General features: G+C 44.5%; 1 protein-coding gene across 1 annotated transcript in view; it reads left to right on the top strand.

The window, feature by feature from the left end:
• Positions 1-5,144: 5,144 nt before the first annotated feature.
• Positions 5,145-27,840, top strand: part of LOC6607750 (acetylcholine receptor subunit alpha-like 1) — a 55,854-nt gene continuing 33,158 nt past the window's right edge. Inside the window, exons 1-2 of the mRNA XM_002032477.2 lie at positions 5,145-5,920; positions 9,762-10,517. The gene's annotated coding sequence lies outside the window, so the exon portion shown is untranslated. The remainder of the gene's footprint in view (positions 5,921-9,761; positions 10,518-27,840) is intronic.

Genomic DNA, 27,840 nt, shown 5'->3' with positions numbered 1-27,840 from the left:
GATTTTGACGCATTGCTCCCAAAGGATGTGACCCAAAAAGTCAGTGCGGCAAATGAGCAAATGTAGGCGTTGGCAGAAAGGGAAGCGGCTACAGAAACCGGTTAAGTGTTCGCCAGTCTGGAGTGCTGGAAGCCCGCTCACGGAATATGAGAGCTGTCGGGTTCGCAGTGATGTGCGAATCCGGGCACCAAGGATCTAAGAGGTGGGTGCTCACCTAGTCGTTAGCCGTGGTTTTTAATTTGCGACCGACTTTCTGGCACAAAGTGAAAGGCAGACGGCAGCCCTGTGCAGTGGCAATCAGACAGAAGAGATCCCGCCATTTTAATATGCATATTGCGGGCCGGGAAAAGTTATGTCAGTATCGGCACGGCTGGGCAGGAAGGGAGTCTCTTTGAGCTGGTTCAACACACCCGAATCCGAACTCAAATCCAAATCCCAGAACCTCCAATTGATAGAAACGAACTGGTTCAATGCCAGGCCAAATGCCGAGCAAAAAAAAAAAAAGAAAAGATGGAAAAAGTAACTCGCAAAGGATAGAGAAGGCAAAACACGAGCCAAGATGATTCGCTGCGAGCGTCGCACAAGTGCTACACAGTGAAAATGCAAAAGAAAACTGCTGGCAAATAGGGGCAAAAAGGAGTGGAGAGGGAGGGAAGGAGAAAAATGCGAAAACGCTGAAAACCATGTCAGTTTCATGCTCGCGGCCGCACTTAACATTATTTCTGCTGCACCAGCTACGAAAATCCACTTCTTTTGTGGAGAAACAACAGAGGCAACGCCAGCGAAAACACTACCCACTACGTTCTTATAACGCATACGCCGCGTGGTACGTGCGCCAGCAGGTCAAACTTAAATATTTAATGAAGCGCTTAATGTGCAACTTCCCGTCCTTTCCACAACTTGAACCCTTAAGCACCCCTAATTGCCGAGCCCCACCGTTGGCCACCCAGAGCCCCCAAGCCCCCACTTTGTTTTTGCCCTTCTTTGGTCAAGCCGGGGAAAAAACCTGCAAATATTTTCAACAAATTTTTGCCTAATGCAAAAAATATTTTATTGTGCTTCTGGCCGCTGAAAGGCGGGACAGGTGGGCCTGCTCGGTACCATAAATTTGAGCCGGGGGAAAAACAGTGGACAGTGGAATGGGCAAAGGGGCTTCTCTGGCCAAGCAGCCCCGAAATATTTGCGGCGGTCCTCTAAGCCCTGGCATGCGGTTTTCCAGGCATGTGCAGCATTTCAAGCAGCGCACTTCACACAGAGCCAAAACAATAATATACGGACACACACAACTAGAAAAGTACACAAACACACACACAACCACATTGGATTGGCGAACAAAAGACGCGAAGGCAGGCAGCCAAATCCATTCAGTTTTTCGGACGCCCAGCGAAGGTAACTAGATGCAGGTGCTGGCTTAGTGATGTCATGATCTGGAACTACATCTGATTCAGGATATAAATAATTGGCCAGGAGGCACACAAAAGCTGAATGGTCGATAGGGAATTGTTAAAGAATTGAGAGCCCATGAATCGATTGAGTGGTAAAACGTTACCAGAAACTTGATCATTTTATAAATATAGTGAATTCGTTTAACTTTAACTTTTCCAAAGACGAAAGTCTTTAATTATATATTTCTTAACACATTTAACGACTGCTTTCTGAGCCATTTTGCAGCAGCAACCTGAGTTGGCCAACACTAAACTGCCTTTGGTGACAAAGCATTAGGACCTTTGTACATGCCAGCTGGAAAGCGGGTTTCTCCTGTAAGCCCGGCAAGAACAATGCCATGGAACAATGAAATATGCCCAGACAGGCTTGGAACCAGATCCAGTCTGGAGCGCTTTCTCCATCTCTCACTTCCAACCTGGCGCACACCACTTGTATCCCATTAACGTTACCCATACGCCCCCCTGGCCGGGCGATTTACTTATTTACATCAAAGTCCGAGTCAAGGTGTTCTGCACACGATGCAGCCTGCCTACCAATTACCCACTAAACTTAAACCCCCACACATCATCCTGTTCCACCCTTAGCTCACCCACCCACACACACACACGCACTTAAATGGGGATGCAATAATGGGGGATCCTTGCGACAGCAGTGGGCACAATAAACTTGCTAACGTAACAAAATTCAGTTAACACGATGGCCAAGGCGACGAGCGCGGATGTCTGGGCTTTGGTTTTGGCGCTACTGCCCACATGTGGCCATAATTTTTAAGCGCCAAATGAGCGGCCATCCATTGGCCATGATGTCTGGCATTTGCCGTTCTGCTGCCATTGCCGTTTGCCATTTGCTATTTGCCATTTGTCCCGGCCAGTGCGACACGTATACCTTTGGGTGCTGGCCAAATTGCGAAATGTTGTAGCCACCGGAAGTGCGGGGGATGTGACGACGATATTCTAACCGTAGTTGGTGGCCTGCCTGGGACTAAAAGCTGCACGTTAAAATTAACAACTTAATTGAGAAGAAGCACATATAAATCGAGCACTTGTCCGCTCCTTTGGTGCAGAATTACTTTATTCTTCATTGGCCGAACTCATTTGGATTCGCTTCATTTGGATTTCTCAGCACGATTCATGACCTTTGCTCAGCCAAATAATCAAAACCAGACAACCCAGCCAACCCTTTTTAGTTCGCCCAAAGCAAAACGGTTACAGTCGGCAGCAAATGTGATTGAATTGTGGAAGCGCAGGCTTGTCACGCACTGTCTGAACAAAATGTGCGTGTTAAAAACCTTTAAATACACAAAAGCAATGTATATTTTGGCCGAATCAGTAAAAATATTGCTCAAAAAATTAAATAACATACTTTGTTAGACTCATATTTAAGTACGCAACGCATTGGAATTCAAAATTGGAAATTAAATTTTTTTCAATTTTTTGCAAAATTTTATGATGTTACCCCTTACTAAAAATACAAAAATCGAAAAAAAATTTTTATTTTTTTTTTCACCTAAATGTTAAAAAATTGTTTGCATTGGTAAAAAGTTGTAAGAAACTGTTTACATTACGTCTGTATGACAATTTTAAGCCAAGTTATGCTGAAAATCCCAGTTGAAAATAACGAATTTCATCAAAAGTAGTTTTCGTCATTTTTCGTCAAATAATAATCGTATTTTTGGCCAAAACTTTGGAAATAATGGTCCAAATGTCGAATGTCATATCTCGATTTGCTTGCATTGAAATCCCCAATCGATTAGAGTTTAAATTTGGCAATTTTATTTTTTTGCCATTTTTTGCAAATTTTGATGATGTTACCCCTTACCGAAATTGCAAAAATTTAAAAAAATTTTTTTTCCCAAAATTAACATAAATGTATAAGAAATAAAAATCATTCATCAAACTCTATAAGAATCTGTTTTCATTACGTCTATATATACCAGTTTTGGCTAAGTTATGTTGAAAAAATCTTCTGAAACCAAAAATTTGAGTCAAAAGTCACTTTCCGGATGTTTCGTCTAATATTACAATATAGAAAACGGCCCAAAAGATTTTTACGAGTTTAAAAAAGCCGCAAGAGACTGAAATATTCCAATAGCATTGGCCATAGTCAAAATGTTGTAACATGCTAACAAATACACTCCCAAAATAAAATGGCTAAGCTTGGATCTATTCAATTGTCGCTCGAATTTGGAGCAACAAAAAGGCAGTTGGCATAGGACGAGCTCCGATTGTAAATATTGCCACGTGTTTGAATGCAAATAAATAGGGTAGCTGGCCAATTGGCCTGGCCAACATGCGACTGGAATGCATTTCAAGTGAGGCAGAAACGGGAACAAAAACACAAAGTGCCAGGGCACACATTTTGTCAAAAATTCCCCCCAACACACAGACAAATGAAAGCCAAACACAGAAAGGAGAAACAAAAACAGCGAAGATAAAGAGAAAAAGGTTGTTGGCGAAATGTGGGTTGGAGAAACCACAATCGAGACCATTATCAATTACACGCACAGCAGGACACGGCGGCAGGACAAACAGGAGCTGGAACAGCTACAGAAAAACAGAAACAGGAAGATGGAAAACAGAGGGTGAAGCCGGAGGACGAGCAGCGCAAACGAAATGAAAATACGCATAAAATTGCAATTTACATCAAATCCATTTGCACCCATATGTACAAGCACGCACACATACACACGCGCACGCATATTGTTGCCAAATAAAATTCATTCACACGCATAATGAAACCCGCTCTCTCTTTCCAGAAAATGCAGAGGGCTAAAAAAAGGCATGCCGAAATAAGGACAACAATGTTTCGAAATAAACAAACAAATGCGACTGGACACCCGGGGCGGTGGTGGGTGGCCGCTATGGGCGGCGGGGGTGTGGCAAGGACGGGCGGTGGGTGGCAGCGATTGCTCTGATTAAGCAGCACACGCATTCATCGCCGCTGGAGAGTTTTTCGGCCGGAGAAAAATCCACGCCCTATATGTAAATTATTAGCCTGGCTGCTTTTTGTCCGCCCAACTCGCGGCGACACAAAACCCCTGGAGTTTCTCGCTAACAATTTGCGGGCGACTGAGAAGTGGTGGCCAAAAAAAAACCCATAAGAGACACCAAATAAAAAAAGAGACACTTTCAAACGGAAGAGTGAGTGTTGGGCGAAGGATGCTCTCGGTTTGTAGACTTTTGCCATGTGGCTCAAAGTAAAACGCCCTTTTGGAGTTGCAGATAAGAGAGTGAAAGGCTAAGAGAAGCTTTTATTTTTATTTTGTTAATAGAACAAAATTACAAAACTAATCCAATGAAATAACACAAACATCAGCTTCGTAAAGGGAATACATCTAACTAAAATCTTGAGACATACTTTCGCACCAAAATCTATTGCCTATCTATAATCTAAAATATCAACGCATCGCTGAAATTTGTTAATTACTTTCAAGCTAGCCCAAGAAATTACCAAACACGAAGGCTGTGTAAGTAAGCCCATTGCTTACTTACCAGCATGCCAAGGGATCTGCCACTCGAAGAGAGCGAGAAAGGTCCTGGTATCTCTGAGATTCAGAGCAAAAGGGTGGCTGCCCGCTCTTCAAATTTGTCGCTTTGTGGCCCAGCATGCGCAGAGCGGCGGCGAGAGCGTTGGCGAGCGCCACACGGCCACATCCCGAGCAGCATCCACTCCAAAGGACCAGCGGCGGCGGCCCCAGCTGCGAAAAAGTCTGCCGTGCAGCGGCGGCCATCAGTAGTTGCCTCAGAGCCCGCGGGTTGAAGAAATCGTACGCATCGAGCGAGTGACAAGCGCCGCGTCTCACCAAACAAAGAAAAGCAAAAGCAGAGCCCCAAAAAAAGGAGAAAAGGAAAACCAAAAAAACCAAATAAAAAACAACAAAAATCCAACAGAAAAACGTAGAAAACCCGCTACACTGACACAAAAACATAGCCAGTCCAACGAATATTTTGTAGTAACCTCCCGCAACAAAAAACCAAAAAAAAAAAAAACAATCGCAACAAAATGCTGCCACAAATCGCAGGCAAATGAGCCCGCTAGCCCGCAACGGCTCCCATCTGCGGCTGCTGCAGAGCAGCGAGTCCGAGCCCGGTCCCGCATCCGCACTCGCATCCGCATACGCATCCGTCTCCATATCCGCATCCGCATCCGCATCCACATCCGCATCATCCACTCGCCGCGTCTCCCAGTGTGTGTGCCAGTGTTCAGCCGAAGCGGACCGCCAGCAATTGCAGTGTAAGGCGTCCGCCAATCGCATCCAAGCAGCAAACTAATCTTAACGGCGCCGTGAGTCGCATCTGAAATTGAGTTTCGCTTCCGGTTCCGCCGCGCGTAGCCCATTCCGTTTGGCCAAGTCGGTCGGTTGGTCCGTTCAGAGACGTTCTGTTGCGTTCCGTTCCGCTCCGCTCGGTCTATCGGTCGTCCGTTCAGACAGTTTTTCCTGCTCAAATATTGATGACAGCAGCAGCCCTGTAATGTAAGTCAGAGTCGCCACTGCCCCCGCAACGCGAGGCATCACCTCCCTGCCCCCCAAAAGTGTGTGCTACATGATTCCTGCTTAACTGTTGCTCCCAACTGCGGCGGCGTTCAACGCCCCAGCCAGGCAGACATACAAAAAGGCAGACAAGCAGACGGACAGACAGGCAAACAGACGGACGGACAGGCGAACAGGGGCATCGGAAATGTGTGTCAGTGTGCGAGCGAGCTCACTGTACTTGAGTATTGAGGCAAAGGCAAGCCTAGTGTTTATGCCAGACTCTTGTCATGATATTGCTGAAAAACTATCAAATATAGGATATATATGTATTTAAAGGAATTAGCGTAGTTATTGAAAACTGTGCCACACAATATAATTTTTAAGCATACAAGAAGTATACATAAATTTACATGTAAAGTTCAGTGACTGCTATTTTTCATTAAAAAGTACAAATGTTCCATCTGATATATTTTAAATACCGCGATACATTTAAAAAGTTCACATTGCTACATATTAATGGCATGCCTGCTAATTTAATCACAATTCAGTGACTCGTGTAAACAAATGTTGACTTCGCTAGGCTCACATGTCTGGGCTGCCTTTGTGTGTTGATTTTCTCGTTTTATTATTACCTCAAACGTTTTTCTCGTTTGCTCTAATGAATACGCTCCGACCTGTTATCCCAGTTTCGCCAGTCGCCTCCTTCAGTTGGTTCCCCTTACATAGCCACCATTCCTGCCCCATCCACCTGCAGTCACCTGCAGTCACCTGCAGTCACCTGCTACCAGCAAGGTAGCACATTACCCATACGCCCCGTACGCCAGCCAGCCAACCAGTCAGCCAGTCAGTCAGCTAGTCAGCCAGACAGACAGACAGACAGTCTCCTTCGGCTTTTCTTTTCGTTTCGTTTCTGCTTTTTTGTTTTCGTTGTTATTGTTTTTAACGCAAATTCCCACTTGCTTAGTTGCCTGTTCTGCCTTGTTTTTGTATGCCATTGTCTTTGTCCTGACACACAAATGTTCCTTTATCTATATATATGTATATGTATATGTGTGTACATTTATATCTATGTATATATACTATTCAGGCAGCGCCATCGTCTTGTTGTTGCGCAAATATTTGCCTTTTTTGAAGTTGATTTTTGGTCTCTGTCTGAGCGCCTTTTGTTTCCATCTCAAGTTCTCAAGTTCCCCAGCTCCAGCAGCCCAGAAACGCCCCACACCGCGCCAATATGCTGATGAATCGTTGCTAAATTGAATATCGAGTGTTTATTTATATTGGCCGGCAAGTGTCACGCCCGCCAGCCAGCCACCCATCCATCCACCCGTGTCCATTGAGTCCGGCAAGCGAAGAGGAGCTCTGCAAATAATTTGAAATTGATGTATTATCTCGGAGGGAACGTGGCACAATTGTCTCAGTCGATGACCCGCTCGTCCTTTCATCCTGCTGCACGCTTAAGTAGTTTGTGCAGCGCAAACAAAATTAAGCAAGTTGCAAGTTGCTCGGACAAAAGTTGCCGTCACAATTGTTATTTTAGCGTTGCACAGTGGAAAAGGAAAATTGAGCAAACAATTTATAAAATAAACGAAGCGCGTGGCAGAAACTTGGGGGCATAAGTACTACTCTCAAACAGAAATCATTATACGCATGAATCAGCTGAATTTTGTGCCCAAATTATTTGGTGCACTCCAGTTGAAAGATATATATTTTTAATCAGCCAGGAAGCGAAATTCGATTGCAGTCAGCATGGAATTGCCTTGTCGCTGTGGACCACAATTTATAGCATTCAATTTTCTATTTCCGCTGTCTGGCAAAATATTTAAGCCAGCTCATTAGTGGGGATTCCCTGGCGCGTATTCCGCACTTGGCCAGAACGTGCTACCGCATTCAATCTGGGCTTTAAGCGCCAACTTCCGAGTGCATTATGCGCTTCACTATCTTTCCGCCAGAAATCTGGGCGAATCATTGTGGCCGATGTGGCACTGCACTTAGCCGACCCGCAGTGCCTACACAAGAAGACTGCTCCATCTCCGCGGCATGGCGTTTTTATTTTTAAGCCAACTGCCCGCATTGCCTGTTTCGCTGCCTGTTCCCAGTCCGCTGCTCCTTTATGCTCCACGCACACACACACACACATACAAAGCAGCGCACATGGAGGCGCCCCAGAGATGCCCAGAGATACGGGAACATCGATGTCGCTGGTTTTGCTGGTGCTGCTTTTGGTAGTGGTGGTGTGTGCTGCTGGCTGATGGACATTTGCTGGCAGCTCTTGTGCCTCCTCGGCTCCTTCCCTTTATGCGCCACAAATGAAAATGCAGACAGACAACGGGCGCCAGCCGACGACAGCAGCAGCAGCAAAAGCAACAGCAACAGCAACAGCAACAGCAGCAGCAAAATCGGCAGCAACGACAGCTACGTCTGACGATGACGTCGCATTTCTGGAGACAATGAAACAAACTGGACCCGGCACAGATCCCAGCCGAGTTCGTTGACAACTGTGTCTCGTCCTGGCCCCTCGTCCTTTTGGCCATGCCCGCTTCTGTTTGTTTAACATGCATTTGAGTTATGAGCCAACTGAAAGGCATACTAAAACCCACCAGCACACACACACAAAATAACCAAACAACTTTGGCTTTAATTCATAATTATTTTTATGTCAGCGCACTCATTAAGAGTTGCTAGCTTTTCATTCCATTTCCATTTTCACTTGCAACTCCCTGCTGCCAGCCATTTGCCATTTTTTTACTGCCCACATTTTTGCCATTTTTCCATTTCCCATTTTCCTCTTTTGCACTTTATCCCTGGCTTTGTCATTTGCATTCCACATTTGGACTCCTTTTAGCATTTCAAATGTTCCCACTGCACATTTTGTTCGTTTAAATGGCCCAACATTTTCCGCACCGTTGTGCATTTTGTGACTTTTAATTGCATTCCTCAATTACTGAATGGAAAGCAATAATAAATTGGACGCCGCATGAACTTTGCTCGTAGCTGCTGCCGGCCTTTAAAGGCTGCCATTTAAGTTTGGCTTAAATCGGTATTGCCAAAGTTTGCGCCAACGAATTCCTTACGAAATTGAGCCCGTTCAGCGTTATTGCAATTTAACAACTGCAAAAAAATATTTAATTTTCCCCTGGCAATTTGTCAACTGGGTGTGGCCCCTCCAAAGCCCAGACCAAGCCAGACCGAATCAGACCAGACCCGACCACACCAGATACACACCATGTTGGCACATATAAAAGTCAGTACACATATATATATATATATATATAAATTATCATTGCCAGCCAAAACTCAAATGCGATAAATTGCCAGGCAACCGGGCAGCAGCCGAAGCAGCAGAGGAAAAAATCTATAATTTACACAAAATTCGTTTCCGCATCGGAACGCTTTTCCAATATAAATTGTTCCCATTCCGATTTCGCATCGTTTATAACATATTCATGCTGATGCCGCCAGATATGGCCATAATCGCATCAGACTGTACCCCCTTCACCGGCGACCTTAGCCAACTCTCGATAGGAAGTGTGCCAAATGGCCAGGAGACGGCAGTCTAGTACTCGACAACTTGGCAACTGTTTTTGGTTAATTCCATTTGGCTGCTCTGCTCGTTTTTAGCCTAATTGATAGTACAATATTCATTAATTTTTGGCCATGATTATTATTACTATTTTGCAAACTTGCCAACAGGCACACTCTTAACTTGATTTATTACTTTTTGGTTTATAAATTAAATGTATTTGATGATTTCTATGGATATGTCTTTTTCCAGCCTTCTTTTAGTTTTCAATTGACACTTTCCATTAAGCTTTCGTCCTGTTTCCTTGCCACATTTTTGCAGCGACAACAACATTCAAGACTGCTAACTGGAATTGCTTCGAACCATCACCATCAAAAACGAAGAAACATCCACAACAAAGTGCTGCCAGCAACATAAACGTAATCAGGAATTTAAGCAAAACCAAAAAGAAACATCAGGGACAGGAAGGAATACACAGGGAGCATGTTTATGGAATTGTCATCGTTAGCGAGCAACTGACGCAACAGCTCAAGGCATGTGGCAACAGCAGCAGCAGCAACAGCAGCAGCAGCAACACTGAGCGGCAGGAGCAGAAACACCTGGCAAGAGAAGCAACTGGGAGCAGGACAACCTCCGCGGACAGGTGGTGTGCTGCTGTAAAGCAGCACCATAGCTGCCATTAAAATAGACGCCGCGGCGCAACAGCAACGCTGCCGTCGTCACAATCAACGCCAGCGACAACACCACCCGCATCATCGCCATCGCAGACGACGACGGCGCAGCAGCAGCAGCAGCAGCAGCAACATCAGCAGCAACAGCAATTGCAACATCAGCAACTGCAGCAGCAGCGGGCTGTTGGGCGCAGTGGGCGTGGCCGGCAGCTGCCCATTGCTCGCCACACAGCAACTAATCGAGGAGCCGGGCAGCAGCAACAACACTGGCGACGACGAAGGCGGCGCAGCAGCAGCAGCAACAACGCAGCAGCAACACTGCAACCTGCAGCATCAGCAATACGGTCGACGGCGACGCTACGACGGCCTGTCATCTGTAGGCAATGCAACGCGCTGTGCAGCAACGGTAAGTGTATATTTAGTACATCAATTATATCACTCGTATGTAGTATAGTGTTGCAAGAACGCTTAAGATATGAAAATAAGAAAGTGACTAGCCAGTATCTAAACGCATTTACTCACTCATGACGTAGAATTTACACATTTCAAGATTATACAGTTGCCATGAAAACGTTTCCATAATTGTCAATAATTTCTTGAGGAAGTTGGCCCCTCAAGGATCTGCGAAGATAGCCTCCGACGCGAAACTCAATTATCCCATCTTTACAAGTTACTTCCGAGAATTTCCCACGACCATTACGTGATCTCGTGTCAATCTTGCCAGCCGGAGCCTCCGTATCCGGAGGCCAATGGAAAATGTGAAAATGTGAAAATCTGTGCTGTGGCTCGGGCCTACGCCTGCCCATTAGCTGTCAGGTTAATGCACCCAAAATGTTAATAAAACACAAACAAACACACACACAGTGGAGCACATATGAATTTATGATAAGCACACGCAGGGGGCACAAAAAAATATGTGGGGTGGTTGGGGGGTGTGCGAATGGCAATGGACTGGGGAATTGGAATGGGAAACAGGCACTTTAAAGTTGCGACAGCGTGACGTGGGCAAACTTTCAGCGAGAGACGTGCTAATGAATTCCCCAGCACACTCTGTATTTGTATCTGTGTGTGCTTGTATCAGTATCTGTATGTGTATCTCTGTGTGTGTGCAGATATGTAGCTGTATCTGCGTGGCTCTGCCAGCGACAGTCGTATAATTTCTAATGCGATGCTTTTATGATCGCCGCACACACACAAACAAACACTCGGGAAAAAACACCCACGGGTGTTGCCACGCACGTGTACCAGCCTACTGCTATTTTCCATGTGTGTGTGTGTGCTTGTGGAAATTAAAATGCATAAAAGGATAACAGCAGAGTTGTTGCTGCCACCGACAAACCACAGGCGCACATCGAAGCCGTTGGCTGTCAGCAACATTGTCATTGTAGGCAAATTTCGCCAGAGACTGCATCGACACAAAAAAAAGCTGTGAAAAATACTAGAGGAAAATGGGAGGAAAAGGAGGATTAAATGAAAGCGAAAGCGAACGCAAAAGCCCCTGACAAATTGTACTGCAGGGAAAATTGTGATTTTCGCGCTCATCAACGACGATGACAACAATGGCAATGGCCCAAAGTGCATGTGTTGCTGTACGCAGGCCACGTCTGGTTTAATTTTAGCACCGTCTATGGGTCCCTGAGCCAAAGCGAATGCCAGTGGGTTGAATGGGGCACTTGGGCTGAACGTCGAACACCTTGACACTACAAAACGGGGCGTATACGTAATACACACTGCATACTCATAAAAAATGTAACGTTGTCGCATAAAAATAGAAGCCAAACTCGAACCCTAAAATGAAAACCCTCCATGTCGCCGCTGTTGCGGCTTAGCGAAGAATAAACCATGCATAATGCCCCCAATGTTGTTGTCGCCATCATCAGCATTTCAGTTATAAATTTTTATATGATTTCAGCTCGACTTGTATCATAATTACGTTGCTGTATGTCTTTGTGTGTGTCAGCTTAGGTATCGTAATAAAATGTACAACATTTTATTGGCGCACTTAAAGTTTGGTGTTGCTAGTTGCCAGGGCAAACTTGAAACTCCTTATCGCACACACTGAGAAAATGTACTGCATGTTATAAAAAGAAAACAATATGTTAACCCATGTTAATGATTAAAAGAAGGACTTCAAATACTTTTGTATATTGAGTATCTGCTAAAAGGAAAGTCAACTAGACATAGACGATAAATGGATATACTGCACCTATATACATATAACCAACGAAGCCGACTTTTTTCAATGCGAAAAAGTGGCCAATTTCCCGACTTATTTTATTTTCTTTTGGTGCATCTGCCCTGCTCAAGTGTCTGCCTCTGTGATTGCGACTAACTGGAGGCACGTTTGGGACAGGAGCCAAGGAAGCAGCGATTATTATTGGCAATCAAGTGGAGTGCCATCTTGCCTTTGGCTAGTTTGATCTCTGATTGCAGTCGGTGCGTCAGGAGAGAGTCGAGAAACTAGTCCGATGGGTGGCTTTCTGGCCAGAGGCACAGACAAGCACACAGCTCACAAAGCAACCCGCTCCATAACATAAATGGAAATAAAACCAATCCGGCGGGTAGTCCTCGTATCACAGGATGCCGTCTCTTCCGTCGATAAAAGCCATGAATTTGGGTTAAATATTTTCACGTTCGCTTCACTTGGCTATCATCAGTGAGTAGTCACTCCCGAATTCGCATTACATCCAGCCAAAATCCAATCTACGTTTCAGTCATCCTCGTTCCTGCTGCCTTCTGCCCCACAGTTATGCAATGTACTCGCAACTCGTAACTCGTAATTCATAAGCCAGAAGCACAGCATGTAATATGCCTTCGATAACATTTTGCTCGTGTGACAAATTTTTGTCGCAACCAAAAAAAAAAAATAGACAGGGGTAGAAAAAAATCAGGAAAAAATGCTGCAGAGTAACAGGAAAAAGTTTGCCAGGAGGAAAGGACCTCGGTTAGCAAAAGGACAAAGTGTTAAATGTTGACATGTCATGACATTCCAAGGAGCAGCGGCCAAGCAGATGGGCCTTAGTCCACAGACAAGGGCTAACGAATCTGCAAAAGGACTCGTGAGATGGAGCGATGGGTGCTGGTCAACTAAATCGGAAGCTCGGAGCGAGAGAGAGAGGCAAAGTCGCTCGAACGAGCGGCTTACGTGCTGACAGCTGACAGGCAAACCAATGAGCTACGATATGACATGGCCGCCATTTCGCCTCGCTCCCAAGATCCTTTTCTTGGAATAACAACCACTGCGTGTGTGTGTGTGTGTTGTGTGTGTGCGTGTGCTCGCTGTGTTTGTGCGGAACATCAACTAATATTGTCAACGCAACATTCGACTTGTTATCCCTTCCGCTCGCCTGACTTCCTCTTCTTAATTTCGTTTTGAACTCCTCGACGTCAGCGATTTTGTCGGCCTTCTCGCTTTCGCTCTCTCTCTCTCTCTTTCGCTGTTTCTCTGTCTCTGTCAGTTATTTGCAGAAATTTATTGAAATTGTTTGTCAAATTCCGTTTACTTGTTTTTCGCATTTTGCCAAAAATTTCCTTTTTTGCCAGCACCAAATGATGAGAAGGACAAACAGACTTCCGTCGATGTCCTCTTGCGCCATTTTCTTCTCTCTCTTTTCTCTATCTTCATCCGCTACGCTTTTTTCTCAACTGTATGTGTGCGCGTGTGTGTGTGCGCTTGGCAGTTAATCTAAGAAGTCGAAGTTGCTATAGGGTCGCTTGGTGGCATATCAACTTTAAGTTGGTCCTTGCCTCGCGAGCCCCCATTCAGCCATTATATTTTTTATAAGTTGGCGCTATAAAATGTTGCGCCATTTCCCATATGCACGCTGCTCCGTTTGTTTTTGCATGCATTTCTCGTGCATATATATATATATATATTTAGTATGGCGGGAAGTCCCTTTTTCCTCTTCGTTTTAAGAGGCGAAATAAATAGGGCACAAGAATGTATATAAATATATTCAAGAAGCGATCCAAGATTTTATTGATGTTGCTTGAATTTGAACGACATTGTAAAATTATACGCAAATGTATGCAGCCACCGAAAAAAGAAAAGTACTCCGAGCGTCTCGTTCTGCATAAAACAGGAGATATGATGGGAAAGGAAAGAGAATTTCGTGTTCCAAAAAGTTTTATGTGCATATCTATTACAACTTCTGAGTTATGTATGCGTGTCATATTGGACAACTGTCTTAAACAAACAGATGCATGGGTACACATATTCATACCAATACGAGCAGCGTATGTCTATGCATAAACCATAATCAAATTGGCCTAAAAGTGGAAGTTTAGTGGATGCTTCTAAGCGCTTGGATTCATATGTCTTATGTAAGCGGAGCCATGAAAATGGAAATATATGAGTTGAGTCATTCTGGGGACTGTAAAAATGATTGACATAAAGGGTTGGCCTTGAGGTAGCATTAAATGAATTTGTTTCAAATTGTTTTAATAAATTAAATATATTTCTTTTCAACTATTTTCTAAACATTTTGAACACACGTTTCCTCTTCAAATGATTGCCACTTTACAGATTTGCTCTCAATCTAGCTGTTGCAGGCCAAATTCCGGAATTAGTGTCTTTTATGGTGTCATGTTGTTTTTTTTCAACCCTTTAAGCCCAAGCTGAGGAAATTCCTTCTCCATTTGCGTTGATAAAGTCGCAGAGGAGGGCTGTATGAAAATTGCACGATAACACGGCGCCGAGAACACTCATCTAAATATAGGCTATGGCATAATAGGCTCAAGACGCTTTCATTCAACACTTTTTAGGCAGCAGCATGAAAGCCATTCACTCACACACAGGCAAAAAAGTGGAACTGGAATGAATGGCCCAAAGGAGCAAAGGGAGCGCCGAGAGCAGGCGGAGCAAGGGGAGCAGAAGGAGCCAAAGGACCAAAAGGAGTAATCGAGACACGCACGAAAGACAAAGGCCAAGAGCAGCAAAAAAAAAAAGCAGAGGAAATGGGGAATAAAAATGAAACAAACCCCTTTTCAAATTTCCAACAGATTTTCTTTGTGTTTTTTTCCCAACTACCGGAAAAAAGGTGGCAGCGAGTTTTCATTTAGACGAATATTCCGGGCAGGTGGGTGGCAAGCTGAGCTCACGAAACAACTGAAAAAGTATTGTGTGGCAAAAATAAAAATGTCAATTTGCCAAATGTCGGCGAACGGAAGTTCGTACACCCAGCTCAGGTAGAAGGATAACCCATTCCCACTGAACTTCAAAACCGGAGTCCAGAGTGGTGTCAGCGTTACCACAGCAGCCCCCACCAGCAGGGCAAAGTAATTTCCGAAATATTGTACTCAGATGCTCACTCATACTCGCACACACACACACACACACACTTGCACACACATACACCCACCGACTTACACAGACGTAGGAAAGCCAACCCCCAAATCCGAAAAAGAAAACCACTTTAATTTCCTCGGGCTCCGTTTATATAAAATATATATGTATATATCTTTCGCACCAGTCACAGCTATTCGCATTCATGCGGGTTCTCGAAAAGATTTCGACACGGATACTTTTGCTATGGAAAACCCCTGGACTCTTGTCCTGCGCGATTCTTTCGCTTAAGCCTGCCTTTAGTTTAAAGTGTATTTAATTTAAATGACTTAAGGGGGTAGCAAATTGCTTCCGAAAGGGTTGGGCACGGCCCATCTTGTATGTAATGAGTGGAGCTCGTTTTCGGGGATGGCTTTTTCACCCACAGGCAAAAGTTTTCCCGCCGAAGACCAACAAGTTTGGTGGCAGGAGCATGGGAAGCTGTCAAATTGTATGGCAGCCACTGGTGTAAGGTCCTTACGAAAAGTTTATCAAAAATGGTTAAAGCCCAACTGCCAGGGACTTGCAGTTGACTGGTATCGACTGGGGTTGGCCAGAAAGGTACGTTTTAACAGCGAAATATATCCGAAGAATGGGCCAGGCCTTTAAAACGAAGCCTTTAGCCCCTTCGGTCTCAATGCCAATTTCGCTTTTTGGACTGGATGAATTCGGTTCGTTGGCTGGAAGCAGTGCAATTCGCGCGTGCAACGTAATAAACTGTCTTGAATGCTGAAGGCGCGGTGTAAGCGGGTTGTAAGCGAACGAGGTGGAAAAGCTGGAGGAAAACTGGGAAAAACACGGGGCTGGATAAGGTGGAAAACCGCAGTCAGCATCACAGCTTCGTGCCCACGGGCGAGTCGGAATCTCTGAATCTCGGCCTGGCTGGCTGCGTGTAAAAACTTACTTCCTTCCGGTTTGTTAGGCGGCAGAAATTGCCGGGTGGCCAAAGCAAGAATGGCAAGGGGAAAGCTGGTCGAAATGGAAAACGGAAAATGCCAAATGCAGTGATACAAATGCGATTTTCTGGCAACGGAAAGGCGGAAGAGGTGTGTGCCATACAAATACACACACACACACAAAGTGGCAGGCAGAGATTTAAGGCTTTGCCTGCTGACACTTTTTCAAGTTGATGGCGCCTGGCAAACATACACACACATGCACAACTCACGTTACACTCTATTTGGCAGCGTACCCAACTCAAAATGCTGTGGCGGAAATTATTGAACGCACTCACACACATGCGCCGATACGCAGGGAAAATCGGAAAAAACGAAAGGGAGTGGATGGGACGGAAGGGATTCGCACACATTAAAAATGCAAAAAGTCAACGACTGCGCAGGAAAAAGCCACTGAAGCTCAGCTGAGCATTATAATGCGAGAAATATATTCATGCGATTACAATAAGAATCGAATAATGCCGCGTTCTTTTCCTCGCCAGTGCGTGAGTGTGTGTGAGTGCGACAAGCTAACGCCTCTGATTCACTCTCAGCTTCGAATTCGGATTCAGATTCAGATCCGGATACCGACTCAACCGCGTCAACGGTAGAACCGCACAGGAAAGAAGCCATCAGATACTAGATACTACCTGGGGGCATGGAATCAATGCAAGTTGAAACTCAATTGCAGAGATATGATGTTCACGTGATTTATGGTTATTTTCCACATAATTGAACCGCTGATCATCGCTGCCTCGTCTCGAGACTCAAAGGTCCGAGCGATAGTCGTATGGAGATACCATAAATAATGGCGATGGACATAATAGCAAACGGCACTTGGCCCTGTGCCGTGTCTGCATTACGCATACGCCACGTTGAGCGGCGCAAGTGCCATCGATTTGCTGCCACATTTCGATTGCTCTTTTTCCTTTTTTTTTTGGCCGCTTGCCGCTTTTTTCGCCGAACGGCTATAACGAAATATTTATGCGACGTCATTGGGGCATCATTTAAGTCGTTTGTGCTGCGATATTGGCTGCACTGCGGGACAAATGTGGTAGTTTTGTTATAGTTTTCTGTTTCGATTAGCAATATTAGCAATTAAATATATTTTGTATTATCTTAATAAATTTATAAATTATTTAATAGATCAAGTTTTATGTGTGAGCTCTCTTATTACTTTTATAACAAGATATACATTTTTCAGTGTACATTATTTTTCGTTGGCAGCAAGAGCTGCAAAAATCTCTGCCCATCTGTTTTGGGCTTAGGTCGTGGCTTAATTTGAATTTAATTGAAGCGCCGCTCGAACGAGCGTTGCTATGGAAGGTGGAAACTGAAGGTTGGAGGCTGGGAGCTGGGAGCTGGATGCTGGGTGGGATGGCATTGTAACTGGCACATCCAATTAATGGTGGCCGAAACTAGCGCCGAATGTGTGTCGAGTGTTCGCACAGCGACTGTTAAATAAAATATGGAGTGAGCGCCAGTAGAGTCGAGACTCTTGTGCTTGGCCCTTTTTTTTGCGCTCGAGCTTGTTTGCTAGCCGCTTGTTCGGCTTTCGTTTGCTTTAACCAGCTTTTCCTCAAATTTTTCGCACAGCTTTTTTCCAGCTTTCTCCTGCGTTTTGTACACGCATATAAAATGGTTGGAAAAAATGCGTGTGTGCCACTTAAGTTTACATTTTCATTTGCTTGCCCCAATGACTTTCCCCGTTTACAATCATTTTTTCCGCATCCAGCGACGCGGATCCCCGATGGCTTCTCCCGCTGCCCCATGGAAATGGCGTATTAAATTAATTTTCAGCTTGTTTGAAGTTTTGACCCGGCCAAGAGTAAGGGAAAACAGTAAAACCCACAAATGGAACATAAAGTTCTATAGTTTATGCCAACTGCATTTGTATGTGAGTGTGTGTGTGTGTGTGTGGTGGGACGAACATGGCCATTCGGCAAAAGCCAAGTTGCTCATGGCTATTAGCTTTGGTTTTTTAGTGCGTTCGCATCCAAAAATGAAAAGCCAGCGATGGCAAATAGTAAAATGTCAGCGTAAACCCGTAATTTATGTGCATGTGTGAGCTGCTTGGGTTCTTGCCCCCCCGAAAATGGCCAAAATGGCAAACGAAACTGATACCTCATGCCACGCCGCCTTTTTGGCCTTTTTATGCGCATTCTATGCTGCTCTTTTGATGCCGTTTCGGGTTCCCTTTCGCAACCAGGCGTACATCAATCAATTCATTGACTCCGCTCGGAGCATAAAACCCGAAAGTATCCTCCTCGACAGGAGGAATTCTCACAGCCGTGGTAATAAAACTTTTCGCCAGCCTAGTCAGCCAACCTGATGTACACATTGCAGTAGAATCCACAGTAGCAGCACCTTCCGATCGATATGGGTATAGTTTTATGTGGCCGACTGTGGCTGTAATTCATCTGCTGCCATCAAAGTAATCCCCCTGGCATAATATCAGTCAAGGGCAGTGTGAGAAACGACAGGCAAAGCCAATAAAACTAACTGAAAGGGGGAATTTTCGGCCAAAAAGGAAAAAAGTTTCGGCACACAAACTTTTTCACACAGCCACGATAATTATTGGAGGGTGTATATTTATTCCGGCAACTCGATGGAATTTACTTATACTTTTGAGTTCACTGAAGCGTTCCTGCTGCTGGCTTGTATGGCATTCTTTTTCTCTGAGTTCAGGACCCCTGAATGTCGATGAAAAAACTATTAATCACAGAGAGGCGCAGAGATATGCTCTCTGTGGGTTGTAACTCAAGCAAAAGGCTTATTTCAGAGACCTAGTTAGCGATTCAGGCCAGGCCAGGACATATTCACGCCACACTTGTTAGCCAGAAAAGGGCAGAAACGGCAGGAAGAGTGGTGCCAAAGGGGCTGCGACTGGGGCTAGGGCCACGTTTTTGTTGTGTAAACAATAGAAACGAACGTTCGCATAAATTTTTCCTTTTGGGGCCCCATAAAAATTTATATAATTGAGCCGCGGCAGGCGCCTAACTGAAAAACGGGCCGCAAAGAAAAAAAAAAGAACTAAAAGAAGCAAAACGATGCCGGGACACGCGGAAAGGATGAGACTGCCTCAAAAGAAAACTGAGTTCATCTTGGGGCAATGGAAAGTCTGGGCTGCTGATGCTCGGGTTGAGGATGTGAACGGAGTGAAAGGAAAGTTGAAGGCAAATCAAAAACTCGGCGATAAGCACGAGTTCAGCCAACAGTCACGCTGATTGGTATTTTCTATCCTTCCTCTAGCTTGGCTTCATCAACGCAGCTCCTTTTTTTATATTTCCTTTCGGGGTAAACCATAAAATATTTCACATTTTCACTGGGCACGAAACCGTCAGAAATTTGTGCTATGCGCGGCAAATATGCTAGAAAGTATAAAATTTGTAGCATACTTTATGGGGCAACATATTATCCCCGTTTTGTGTGTATGTGAGTGTGTGTGTGTGTGTGTTTTGGGGTCCAAACAAAAACTAAGCCCTCGAAGAGTCTGCCACAAAGCCCCTTCCGTTCCCGCACTTCGCTCTAATTTTAATGTAACAAAAAATAATGAAATACACTGGCGCGGGGACAAACAATGGCGAATACCTTCTGGTTGTTCCATTAATTAATGCCACGATTATTATCTGGCTCCTGGAGTAATGACATTGCCACTGCACGTGCCACATGTCGGTTCGTTCACCCGACCAGGTAAACTTTCATAATTAGTTTTACTCGTACTACCGTTGGCCGCTGTCCCTCACTCCTCGAAGGACGAAGGACCACATGCATAAATCTACCGCACCTGCCCACGAACAAATCACGCTATGATGGCGCAAATGAATGGATGAATGACTGGATGTAGTGGTTGCTGCGAGCCAATTATTTACACTGGTCAACACAACTTTCGCTCCATTGAGCAACGCATCAAATGGACTTGGTATTCGAATACAATTACTCACTGCACTCACGAAAAATTAGGGAAACTCGTTTGAATAATTTATACTTTTCATTCTTTTCGGTACTCCAGAACTCCAAAATGTTTGTAGTTCTACAAGGGATCCTGTTAATCCCATGAAGGAACTATTAATATTCAATGGTTGTATGCAATCTGTGCTGTCCAGTGTTCCTTCTAGCTGGCACAAAGAATTACGAGCTCGAAGTTAGTCGGGGCTGCCAAGTTCTTGCAAATTTATAAGCGCCCCACATCCTGTTTTCCTTTTGGCCGCGCATTTTACGACAGACCTGGGCATCCTACTGGGCATCCTGGATGCCCGGTGGCTCCAGGACTCGGGCGTTAGATTGATGATGCAGGTGAATTACGCGCCGCTCAAGTGATGTACGAGTATGTATGGCCAAGTCAGCTGGCAGGCTTTTAATTGAAAACCGAAATGACTTTTGGCCCGGAAAAAGCGGGCGTGGCTGTATCTCGTTGATTTTATGCTAATCCATGCAGCTCAGGAGCTGAGTGGCGCAAAGTTACCCAAGTCATTGAAATTCTGCATAAAATTAAGCGGCTTCATCTCCCCTCGAAAATGTCAAAGCAAAATAAACAGTCTCTCTTTTTCTTTTTTTTTTCTGTCAGCTGATAATTATGCGCTGCCAGTCAAGAAGTCCGGCCCAGGTGTTTTTATCAGGCGCTGCAGAGACCGCCGGCTATAAAAATTTGTAGCATACTTTATGGGGCAACATATTATCCCCGTTTTGTGTGTATGTGAGTGTGTGTGTGTGTGTGTTTTGGGGTCCAAACAAAAACTAAGCCCTCGAAGAGTCCACCTGAAGCAAAAGAGCGGTAAGTGAAGAGCACGGTAAACACGCAATTAAGCTCGAAAATGTCTCAAGGATTAGGCATTTCGCTTGTCGCTGGCTGCTGTCATCGGGGAACCGACACCCGAATCCAGCCAAAACCAAAGCCAGGACCTCAGATCCTGTGACAGCCATTGGCAACAGCTGTCGCCTGCTTATTATAAATAATTTTGCAGCTGCTCACCGCCATTATTATATTGCATCTGCTTTTGAGTTGAATCCTCCAAAGGTGCAGAGAGAGAAAAAATGGGTGCTAGCCTAACAACAAAATAATAAACAATATTTTACAAGAGAACCGCATAAAAAGAGGTGACTTTTTAATGGGTATCCTTTTTATCATTCGTAAAATTAATAGATTTGATTTGCAATGTATTTATTTGATATCCCTTTGTGCCAAGTATTATGAAACTTTTGTGAGTCCTTGCTGCAGCCAGGTAAAAGGGAATCAGGGGATGGATTTTGAGCAGAGGTAATGGCCCAGGAAACCTCTGAGCCCCGAATGTGAATGCGTATGTGTAGTTGCCGCAGCCAGGCAGTAAATAAATACTTGAGCAATGACATGTCAACGTTAATAAATGATTAACTTGTCATTTGAAGCAGCGTGGAGCGAGCGGGAGGGGAGTCAAGTGGCACGAATGGCTCGTTTGGTTTTTGGGTAGTGCGGCCTTGGTGGTGGAAGGTACTTATATGTATGTGGGTAATCTCGGTGGTGTTTGAGAGCAGTCTGTTTGTGCTGAACGTTGTCTATGCCTGTCTTAGATTTCGTTTATGTGCGTACTTAAGTTGTCAGTTTGCATATTAGATACGAGTATCTGCAAATAGCTGCCCCGCCCTCCCCCGTCTCCCCGACCAAGTGCCCGACCCAATCGCAATCAAAGTTATGTCACATACGAGTCCAAAGTCTTTGCTCTTGAAGGAAATAAAGTTTTCCCCTCAATCTTCCGCTCCGATTCGGTTTCGAGTGCCGGGTCACATAAATCTTCTAAGCTGGCCTGTGCGCAAAAACGAAAGCAGACATGATATTTATGATGTTGGTCCGACAAGCAAAAGAAGAAAACTAGCAGCAAGGAAGTACATAATCATAACGAAACCAATGTCCTTCGACAAGGAAAGTGGTAGCGGTGGGTGAAAGGACTGGGCCAAGATAAACCCACCCGGACAGGATGAGGCTGAGGATGAGGAATGGCGGAAGCCCGCCTCGGCAATTGTATCTCCACAGATCAGACCGGTCAATTCCAGCATATTTTCCGGCTTCGTAGCTAATTAATTTCCATGAAAGCGAAATTTAAATGCGTATTTTTACTGCAATCACAAAGGCTACAATGTCCATTTGCCATTCGGGGGCATATTTATGGCGCAATTTAATGGCCACAAAACCACAAACGCAGTTCGTCTGCCACAAAGCCCCTTCCGTTCCCGCACTTCGCTCTAATTTTAATGTAACAAAAAATAATGAAATACACTGGCGCGGGGACAAACAATGGCGAATACCTTCTGGTTGTTCCATTAATTAATGCCACGATTATTATCTGGCTCCTGGAGTAATGACATTGCCACTGCACGTGCCACATGTCGGTTCGTTCACCCGACCAGGTAAACTTTCATAATTAGTTTTACTCGTACTACCGTTGGCCGCTGTCCCTCACTCCTCGAAGGACGAAGGACCACATGCATAAATCTACCGCACCTGCCCACGAACAAATCACGCTATGATGGCGCAAATGAATGGATGAATGACTGGATGTAGTGGTTGCTGCGAGCCAATTATTTACACTGGTCAACACAACTTTCGCTCCATTGAGCAACGCATCAAATGGACTTGGTATTCGAATACAATTACTCACTGCACTCACGAAAAATTAGGGAAACTCGTTTGAATAATTTATACTTTTCATTCTTTTCGGTACTCCAGAACTCCAAAATGTTTGTAGTTCTACAAGGGATCCTGTTAATCCCATGAAGGAACTATTAATATTCAATGGTTGTATGCAATCTGTGCTGTCCAGTGTTCCTTCTAGCTGGCACAAAGAATTACGAGCTCGAAGTTAGTCGGGGCTGCCAAGTTCTTGCAAATTTATAAGCGCCCCACATCCTGTTTTCCTTTTGGCCGCGCATTTTACGACAGACCTGGGCATCCTACTGGGCATCCTGGATGCCCGGTGGCTCCAGGACTCGGGCGTTAGATTGATGATGCAGGTGAATTACGCGCCGCTCAAGTGATGTACGAGTATGTATGGCCAAGTCAGCTGGCAGGCTTTTAATTGAAAACCGAAATGACTTTTGGCCCGGAAAAAGCGGGCGTGGCTGTATCTCGTTGATTTTATGCTAATCCATGCAGCTCAGGAGCTGAGTGGCGCAAAGTTACCCAAGTCATTGAAATTCTGCATAAAATTAAGCGGCTTCATCTCCCCTCGAAAATGTCAAAGCAAAATAAACAGTCTCTCTTTTTCTTTTTTTTTTCTGTCAGCTGATAATTATGCGCTGCCAGTCAAGAAGTCCGGCCCAGGTGTTTTTATCAGGCGCTGCAGAGACCGCCGGCTACTGCATTGTTGTAAAATTCAATTAAGATCACTGGGACGTTATTGTTTTTATGATAATTAGACACCCTGCCCGGTGCAGCAACGTTTTACGTGCACAAAGTATGTTGCAAGTATATGCGCTTAAGCGCATCCCAAAACTTGGGCCAACAAAGCCGCAAGTTTGGCCAAGTCGAGATGAATTGAGTTGGGCCAACGGACTGACCCACTTAATTGGCTTTAAGGCCAAAATCAATTTATGCACCCAAACAAAAAGGCAGCTTAGTGCCAGTGAGACCAGTGATTGGCATCTGGCACTCGGATCGATTGCGTATACGCAATGTGCACGTTAATCAGGCCAAAGAGCTTTGAGTCGGGCCAAGTTGAAGTTCAGATTCAGGCGACAGTTTTGGATGCGACGGACTAACTTACAGCAGAGTTAGAAATATATAATTTTATAACTTAATTTTTTTGTGGTTTCTTCAATTTTATCTTCTCCTTTAATCGCTGCTGCTGCGGGTGGCAAAACTTTCGGTTCACCCGAAAAACTATCCAACTTTGCTTAATTAATTATTTAAATTACCCGAGATGTGCTAAATAGCGAATGATTTATCTGGATGCAGCCATCGCGCGCTGCTAGAATGTATCTGATGCAGTTTTAATTATTATTCTTTGTGCTTTTTTACGCTTTTCGCTCTCTCGGCCGCCTTTCTATTTTCGGAATGGAATTATTTTTCGCTCTAACTTTTGTGCTGTCGAATGAAATATTTTGATTTGCCGCTGCCTGTGGCAAAAGTTCGTTAAAATATTCATAATTACTTGGCGTGTGATGCGGCGCCACTTCAGCCCACCACCACCCACTCAGCCGCCCACTCTGTCACGCCCCCTGGCCCGTTTGCCCATTTTCCACATTTTCCCGCCCACTTGGCTGGCGAGGAAAACTTGGCGAAGAAAACAGAAATTGTGCTACTTAATGAGCGGCGATGGAAACTTTGGCCAAAACTTTCGCTGGGGGCGTGGCACCATGGGCACATTTAAAATAATTACGAATTTATTTAAGCTGCTTTATGGCGAAAAAATAATTTACAATAGATGTCGAAGCGAAACTTTTTTCGCTTAACCCTTGAGTGCCCCACGAAATTGGAATTTATGCTTATGTCATAGATGGACAAATTTGCACAATGCTGTGTCGTAAAAAAATATTAGTATTCGCTGCTCTTTGCGGCTCGTGTTGTTTCCTATTTTACATTTTTAATGGCTGCCAGCTCCATTTCATTGCCACACTTGACAGTTCTGGTTGTATATACTATATAGTATATATATATATATATATATATATATGCATGTGTACTTCTGTGGAAATGTTTATGAATACGCACGCATGGATATTTGGGCACACAAAGACGCAATTATCTCGGGCATCCCTACATGTAACTACTGTCCCAGGGATATATAGTACATATATATTATATACTTTGTACTCCAGGACAAAAAAATAAAAAAAAAACATGTGTAAAGCGCACACAAAGGACAAGTTTCGCTTTCGCCAAGTCCATTTGCAAATTCTGTGCTGAAAGCGGGTTAAAGTAACACAAAAGCCCCGGAAAAGCCCACACTCACCGGTTTTTCCGCAACTCCCTGCCCCCGCTGCCTGTGCAACATTTTTGTGTATTTGTGCGTAAAAGCCTTATAAATAAGTTATACACGTGGCTGGCAATGGGATCAGAAGGAACTGCCCCAGGAATTGTTTTGTCATCCGATGGGAGGCGTGTTTAAATCCATACTTCAGCTATAATTTCACAGGGCTTAACTCTTTAGGCCAGCTGGAAGTTCCGCATTCCATTCTGGGCCGTAAATTTGATTGCTGCCAGCTAGTAGATGAGCACTTCAAAGTCATCGTGCTAACAACATCAGCACACCGCATTTTATTATTTGTTGCTCTGGCAATTTCTTTGCCCGGCCATTATGGCCGAGTGTGAAATGGCTAAAATCGAAGGAAAAACGCTTGCCATAAAAGCAAAAGTCATGCGGTTAAGGGTAAGAACTTCTTCTAGTCCCGATCTCATTTATTATTTACAGTATTCGAGAGTTTTTTTTTTTTATTCTGTGGGTAAGGTCGAGATATTTGGTATGGGTGGAATGCCTGCTTTGCATGGAAATTGAAAATTTTGTTATTGGTTGAATGCTGTGAGCAAAAAAAAAAAAATAGAAAAATGCCGGGTAATTTAATGCAATTTATACGGACCGAATCGGAGTGTGCAATTAGCAATCGGCCCTTGCCATATTGATTTGCAATTAAGTGCAGCGAAACCTAGCGAAAAAAACAGGAATAAGAATATTTCTTTCATGCGGTTGCCTTTTTCCGTGCAATCCAACTTAATGATGCGCGAACTATTAAGTGCATTAAGTGCGATTTTTGCCTTTATTTCCTTTTGTCCACCACCCACACCCTCACCCTTAACCCTTGCGGGCCAAAGTGTAGAACAAAAAAAAAAAAAAATGGGGGTGTGCACGCAGAACGAACATTTATTACCTTTGACACGAGCCATTAAATAATTTAACGCGCCGCGCGGTAGATGAAAAAATGGGCGAGCTGAGCTGATGACACCTGGCACACGTGAGTGTTAACCGGAAATTAAATTAATATTTTTTCCTAACTACTTACAAAGCTTTTAGCCGGGCTTTATACACTGATGGCTCGATTTTGCTTTCTTTATTTTTTTGGTATTTTCGTCTGAGGCGGAGTTTTGGGCGTAATCGAATTGAACTCTCAGACGGATTGGATTAAATTACGCTAGAGCGAAGCGGCTGAAATTGAAATTTAATTTAAAATACATCAAGCGGGCATTAGAGGCGGCCGTCTGCTGGCAGCCGGCTAAATGAACTTGGCCAAGACACACAGCGAGTGAGCAGCAAAATAGGGAATAAGCAGAAGGCAAATGGCAACAGAACGGCTGAAGGGAAACGCACTCACACACGGCTGTAGGGGCAAATAGGAGGAGGAGAAAAGCGGCAGAGAAAAGCTGGAAAACAGAGCGGGAGAAGTTGACATATGACATTTAATTTAGTGTCTTTGGTATGTTGCCTTTGCCTGGCGCAATGCCAAAAGCATTTGCTCGCATTCATTAATTTTCATTTTCGCAATGGTTACAAAACACAAAACACAAAAAAAACCTTTCAAGTCCAACGAACCCCGCATACCCTTACGACCACACGCTCATTATCCTTTGGCGGGTGAGTGGAAAATGGAAAATTTTCCGTACCCCTGAACCCATTCGCCATGCCCGTTTTTCGCCAAGGAATTTATGTCTAAGCTGCCGAAAAGAAAAACGCCAAAAAATGCGAGTGTTTGAGTTGAGTGGCACTTTTTTCCGCTGCTGCCGCCGTCGACGTCATTATGTCGAGCTGGAGCTCTTCTTTTTGTTCTTTTTTTTTTGCTGTATTTTCCTTTTTTCCCTCCAACAAACCCCCACCCCATCCTTACCGACGAATGCAGTCGCTGGCTAATAAAATATTTTATGCTGGGCTTATCTGCCATATCAAAAGCATGAGTTTTGCAGCTGCGACAACACAAAAAGCCGGGACAACGCATTATTAACAGCCAGGCCCGCAGCCCACAGCGCAAAGCCCCGCCCCCTGGCACCTCACCGCCCTGCAACGCAAAATTCCCAAAAGCACAGACACACTCACACCCGCATTAGAATTTATGAGAGAAAGCAACCGTCCAAAGTGGCTACACTGAGAAAAAATGTGAAAATTTGGTACAAGCTCCATTTAATAGTATATATTACAATTACAAGGTTGACCTTAATGGTTGATATTTATGACACTCACTTCAAATTATTTTCTTGCTTAGAAAAACTTACGCATTTTTTTCTTCAGTGCAATTGCGGTTTAGATGGAGAGTTCTTGCTAATTTGGGGCTCGGTTTTTAGTCAAGTGCAGCTCGGCCAAACATTTTGATGCCCTGATAATAGAGCCACATGCGGTTCCGCATGCGGAAAGTGGAAACTTTCCACCTGCCTTCTGGGTGACAGAGGCGAGTTTTCCAGCTCGTGACAGCTTCCAGCTGCTGTGCACTCACTTTTGCCCCGCCGACTTTTCATTTCCTCAAACGTCATGTCCATGTTCCTTGGTCAACAGCAATTTTCAATTAAATCCCGAATG

Source organism: Drosophila sechellia, chromosome 3R, assembly GCF_004382195.2.
Source record: "Drosophila sechellia strain sech25 chromosome 3R, ASM438219v1, whole genome shotgun sequence".
Classification (NCBI taxonomy): Eukaryota; Metazoa; Arthropoda; class Insecta; order Diptera; family Drosophilidae; genus Drosophila; species Drosophila sechellia.
Note: the sequence above shows the minus strand (reverse complement) of the source record. Positions and strands in the feature narration are given on the sequence as shown.